Genomic DNA, 5,320 nt, shown 5'->3' on the forward strand with positions numbered 1-5,320 from the left:
TATATATATATATATATATATATATATATATATATGTGTGTGTGTGTGTGTGTGTGTGGTTTGGGCTATTGATCCATGATGAGCTAAGTTTATGTAAGTTTCCATGAAGAGTTAGCCCACATGAAATATGGATCATAACCCAAAGTGTATGGATTAGGGTTTACACATGACTCTTGGATTCCTACATATATATACATAACCCAATGGCTAAAATCGGTTACAGCAAGTGTTCTTGGATTTCATAACCGATTTGTGTGCCTAGTAATCTCTCTCAAGTCATCCAATTGTTCAAGGGTGTGTTGTGAGCCGTTTGAGGTGCAACATTTGGGGCACTAAGTTCTTATAGGCCAAAAAAACTACAAGCTACAATAAAGAGGTAATTCAATAACTCACTTTTATGTTGTTTATGTCAATTGTATGCTAGTTGTAGGCTTTATGCTTCATGAACTCACAGGTTCGCCAGAAGCTACGAAGGGGGGCCTCGGCCCGGGAAGGGGAGAGTGGCCGAGTGGTCAAAAGCGACAGACTGTAAATCTGTTGAAGTTTTTCTACGAAGGTTTGAATCCTGCCTCTCCCACTTGTTTGTTGTAGACTTCAGAGAAGAGAAAAGAGCATTCGTCAGCGTAGGAAGGCCAACCGAGCGAAGGTCCTTTGGCCGTTCCGTGAAGTTCAATTGTATCGTATGTTAGTTAGAGAGCTACTACGATCTATAGATTCCCCATCCATATCCAATCCCAACGAGAATAGAAGCGAGTAGCTTCCGGCTTGGCTTGTAGTCGTAGTCTTTTAGCTTATATAGTCGTCGGCATTCCTACACGCACGCGCCCGCCAGAATGCCTCCTTGGTTCGGTATGAAGCCAAGCTGCTACATACGATAGGCGAAGGAAAGACCCCCATTTCATAGCGCCTGGGGAACGCAAGTTTGATCGAGGATTCGAGAGGAGAGGTGGAAGAAAAGGCTCAGGATGAATTTAGAAGTCTTTGTGCGAGCCGTATGCGGTGAGAGTCGCACGTACGGTAACGAGGGGGGTTCGCGTCTATACGTGTAGTGTGGTGGTTGGGCCTACCCACCCTATTTGTTCCATGATCTATGGGTCTACTGGAGCTACCCACTTTGATCAATTAGCCAAGATTTTGACCGGATACGAAATCACTGGTGCTTGATCTAGTTGTATTTTTATGGGGATTCTCTCTATCGTTGTAGGATCCCTATTCAAGATCACTGCAGTTCCTTTTCGGGCGGTTGTAGGACGGACGGCCGCCTATAGGTGGTAGGGTAGGGTGGGTGGTACCGCTTAGATTGCGGCCAATCTTCCTAACCGCGCGCGGGCCGGGCTTAGAGCGCGTGAAACTCATCACTACCTCGTAAGGGCGTTGAGACCATAGCATGTTACACGAAAGCGTCGCTTTCTCTGTAGTATTGTCACACAGCTGCCCGCCTAGAAGAGCCACTCGCTCTGTAGTGTTGTCACACAAGATAAGCACGCCGCCCGCCTGCTGGCCGGGCGAATCTAAGTTCTCTTCCAGTCAACTGTCCACCCAGTCAAGTCCAAAAAAAAAAACACAGTAGAATCACGCAACGCACGCTGCTGATGTGCTTCCTGCTCGCGAGGAAAGAAAGAAGAGCGAAAAGGTTAAGTTCAGATTTGACTGTTTGCAGCATGGGAGCAGATTACCCAAAAAATACCTGGGAACAATGAAAAAACAAAAAAAGATATCTCGGTAACGAAAAATATAGGGGGCTGTATTGGCGAGATCTAACGGTGAACAGCTGCCCAAAAGAAAAACCGCCTGGAAGTCCGAGGACCTTTAGTACTGTACTCTACCCCCGAACCAGCAGCCTTCGCGCCAAGCAAGACCGCCCTTGTCCCTTTGATTTCTCCATTCCGCCTCCTTCTTTGCTTTGTTCCAATAGAGTCTAAGGCAAAGCTAAAGTGGTTCGTATGCCTACTTTACCTACTTGAATCAATGCATTAATTTGACGTTGGGGCTCAACCTCTTTTTGTTTGGCCCATGAGGATACTTACAAATAGATTTTGACAAAAGGAAAGACCTCTTTATCGCTACACAACGAATATTTAGTCTCAAGCTTCCTGGAGATACTGGATAATTAGGAACTGCGTATCGCCTAGCAGCTAAAGTACTTGGTGAATTAATAAAACCAGTGATGCTGATAAGCGCTTACACTTTTTTTAGAATATAGCAAATAGTCTGATTTCTTTCCATATTACCTATCAACTAACTAAGATTCCATACCTATCCTGGATTTGAACCTAACTTCTCAACAGACTTAGTAGAGTTCACGACCCTTGCCACTATGACTCTAAGAAAGTTTACGAGGTCAGTGAGCAGTGTCGGGCTTTCTTTTACCTCCTTTGCCCATTAGTCCGTAGTTAGGGCTTCTTAAGACAAAAGAGACTAATACAATTGCATAAGTAGTAAGGAATAGTTTGATAAGAACCAGAGCGGATAGATGACAAGTAAGACAGTCACAGCAGGGCTATAACCAGCAACCTTCGGTTGATTCATTGAAGTTTAGAGTCAGTGTCTTTCTATCGAATCAGAGTTACCGGCTCTCATTTGAAAGACCGTCCCTATGACATGGTCTTAAAGCATAGTTTGGACTGCCCTAAACTTTAAAGTCTTTGTAAAGTATGAAGTTTCCTATTTCCTCGCCTATCCCTGCCTTTGACCTCGCACCGATGGCTATTGCCAGCTAACGTCCTAAGTTAATAAAAAGCAGCTGAAAGAGAATCCTAAGCATGATGTCTATCGCAGGGCCTTCAGTTCGTTCGCCTTTTAGCCCTTTTATCTATTATGAGACTACCTTCGCGCCTAAGCTCTTCAATTAGCATTCCTATTCTTTCTGTCACCTGCTGGAATATTCAACACGCGAGGAATAGCGTGAAAGGACTTTAAACGACTGGACAAGACAAACTGAGGCTTATTGCTCAATGGAAAGTGAACTACACAAGACGAAATCATAGCCCAATCTTGTTGCCATAGTAGGCCCGATTTTCACCCCCTTTGGCAAGACGAAGAGGGACAAGAGGTTATTCATAGTAAAGGTATGGAGAAAGACAGACAGTCGGTCCATCCCCGACTCCTTAAGTGCAGATGAGGCGCGAAGCGGCGAAGCAAGTGAATGCTAACTTTGGTAAGGTATGGAGTCCCTAGTCATTCGATATTCTTTTCGCGACAGGAAGAATTCATTCTTCTTTGGATGGACCAACCCAAACCCTAGAAGGCAAAGGCTGAGAGACATCCATCTCAACACATACACGAGCAAACATGGGATGAGCCAAGGCAAGAGTGCGCTCATCTGCACGAAGGAATCGTCCAAAGGTTCCCACAAGACCTTTAAGGTATGCAGGACTCAAAAATGGCAAGGGAAGGTAGGGAAGCCGAATCCAAACAGCAGAGAGAGAGGATTCATATCTAGGATGAAAATCAGGCGACCAACGAAATAACCTAAACAAGGAGCTGTCAATAATATGAGATTTCCTAGTCCAGGCCTTAACCATATCCTCATGAGAGGAACGGTGGATCATCACATGCCTGGGATCTAAAAGCCCCACCACCGCAGGCTGGGAAAGCTCCCAAGAGGTATTAGAGAAAAAGTAAAAAAGTCAACGTTGCATCTGCTTGTCTCATTATTGCCGAGATAATGGCCTACTTCTTCACATCCACCGCGCAATGCATGCAATTATTATGGTATACACTTTACTTGTGTGTACTAGCTAAAGCGTTACGTATGTCTGGTGGATATCATATTCACTCCGGTACCGTAGTAGGTAAACTTGAAGGGGCAAGAGAGACCTCTTTCAATTCCTTTTCCCTATCTCAGAAGAGAAGGAAGGGTAGTCAGTTGGTTAACTTCCGACTCCTATACTTTCGTCAAGCAATTAGATCATTATTAAAGGTAATCTCTGTTAAGATAAAGGCAAGGGTTGGTTTTCGCTTGCTCTTTATCGCACTTGGTTATTCCTCGTAAAATGAGTTTGGGGAGGGACTTAAAAGTGAATGCGATCCATTCTTTGCTCTCCTCAGCATTCAGAAGATCGCAACCAGACCCACTATCGCCCTATCTCATCATCCCGGATTGACCAAATAGCATACCTGCCTGCACGCACGAATGGCTAGGCGATCAAAAATGCCATCTTCAGCCCAGGTTTGTCCATGAAGTGCATCCTTGTGGTTCCTACGCGCACCACTGTCGTATCCATTCTTTTCATTCCAGAAAACGAAAGTGTGAAGGGGCCCACCTCACTCATCCCATCTCCCCTTCCTCCAACTGCGCTTAGACCGACAGTGGCAAGAACTTCTTCTTTGTTCACAGCTTGAGCGGATTTGATTCCGAACCTTTTTTTGAGTAACTATGCATGTATAATTAGAGAAAACATAGATCCAAAGCATTTAGGGTTGTATTTGCACCATAGGATGTTGTAGTATACAAAACCCAACAGTGGTATCAGAGCCTAGGATTGTTTTCTATTATATTTGATGCATGGCTTAATTTTCAAAGTTGAAAAAATCGATTTTCTGGCCTCTAACTGATGAACCCGCCGAGTCCACTGGCTGACTCGACGAGTCCACTCAGCATAAGGTCAACTCGGCGAGTCATGTTCATGTACTCGACGAGTTGATGCTTCTAATGGCAGATTTTCGGGTTTTTGGCCTGTTTTGGATTAGGATCATTACCACAAAATGTTTTAGTTCATAAAATTTGATTTTGTTGATATGGTAGTGATCATTCTTATCCAATTAAAAGATAATTGTCAAAATTATCAAGATTTGTATTAGTTTATATGATTAGGCTAATTTCTTGCAAATTGTTGATATGAATTATCTTGACTTATTAGTTTAGTTAGATCATGAATAAATTATTTGATAATTTTTGTTAGTTAAAAATATGATCTAATTGCCTTAATGAAATCCATAACTTGTCCTCAAGTTATGGAAAATGAAAAGGTTTTCTTTTAAAAGGTTATTAAAACTCATAGGTTATGGAAAATTAAAGGTCTCATTTTTAAGAGTCATTTTAAATGGTTTTAAAGTCTTCCATAACTTGTCCTCAAGTTATGGAACATGAAATTTTTTTCATAAAAACCACATTAAACTCATAAGTTATGGAAACCAAAAGTTTTGACAAGTTTCAAAACTTTCCCTCAAGTTTTGGAATTTGTAAAGTCTCACTTTTGAATACTTTAATTCCAAACCCTAGAGTTTTAAAAGTTAAAATTCAACTCTTATACTATTATATTATTATAAGTTTAATATATATATATATATATATATATATATATATATATATATATAT

The 5,320-nt window shown here is 42.0% G+C and overlaps 1 non-coding gene across 1 annotated transcript; it reads left to right on the forward strand.

The window, feature by feature from the left end:
* The first annotated feature begins 494 nt into the window (after positions 1–494).
* Positions 495–577, forward strand: TRNAY-GUA (transfer RNA tyrosine (anticodon GUA)). The gene has a single exon. It is a non-coding gene; the product is annotated as a tRNA-Tyr (tRNA).
* Positions 578–5,320: the final 4,743 nt, after the last annotated feature.

The sequence above is a fragment of the Lactuca virosa genome, chromosome 6, assembly GCF_052849685.1.
Source record: "Lactuca virosa cultivar CGN04683 chromosome 6, Lactuca_virosa_CGN04683_v6, whole genome shotgun sequence".
NCBI classification, from domain to species: domain Eukaryota; kingdom Viridiplantae; phylum Streptophyta; class Magnoliopsida; order Asterales; family Asteraceae; genus Lactuca; species Lactuca virosa.